The sequence below is a fragment of the Monosiga brevicollis genome, genomic scaffold (genome assembly GCF_000002865.3).
Source record: "Monosiga brevicollis MX1 MONBRscaffold_5 genomic scaffold, whole genome shotgun sequence".
NCBI classification, from domain to species: domain Eukaryota; class Choanoflagellata; order Craspedida; family Salpingoecidae; genus Monosiga; species Monosiga brevicollis.
This window is the reverse complement of record NW_001865042.1, coordinates 162,285-163,133: the sequence shown is the minus strand read 5'-3', so window position 1 is coordinate 163,133 and position 849 is coordinate 162,285.

Genomic DNA, 849 nt, shown 5'->3' with positions numbered 1-849 from the left:
AGGCGAACCCACCGGTTGTCGTCATCGCCGCAGGGACGATCAGAGTTTTTCCATGGTTGAAACCGGTGTAGTAGTCGCGCTTCTCCTTTTCGGCTCGGCGAAGGGCAGCGCCCACCTTGATGCAGGCTTGCGAGGTGGTCGAGGGTTGGGCTGTGCGCACAGTCACGTCAATGCCCAGGTCGGGCAGAGCTGGGCCCAGAGCACCGCCGGGAAAAGGGTTGCGGCAGTGCAGGTCGATGCGGCAGCTCTGACCGTTGGCGTTGTAGCCAGACTTTTCCACCCAGACATGGGAGAGGGTGGCGTACCTGAGCAGGCGGCCCATCTCGTCGCGAAGGGCGTTGTGACGCTTGATGGGACGGCAGGTCAGCAGATGCTCGCGGGTCAGTCGCGGCTGAGATGTCTTGCTGCTGCAGAGCGGGCACTTGTCCGTCGGCTTGACGTTGAATAATAAATTAGGTGTTTGAACCTCAGAGCTGAAAGCAAAGCTGTGCAACCCCGACATCAAAATCACTACGTCACGCAAAACAACACAAGAGAACAAGTTACATTCATTGGCTTCTATCATGCCAAGAGGTACAAGCGCGAAGAATCACGCACATAGAAACAAAAATCGTACAAAACTACCAAGTATAACCAGATATAAATTAGGTGTTTGAACCTCAGAGCTGAAAGCAAAGCTGTGCAACCCCGACATCAAAATCACTACGTCACGCAAAACAACACAAGAGAACAAGTTACATTCACTGGCTTTTATCATGCCAAGAAGTACAAGCGCGAAGAATCACGCACATAGAAACAAAAATCGTACAAAACGACCAAGTATAACCAGAGATACGGCCATTTTAACCA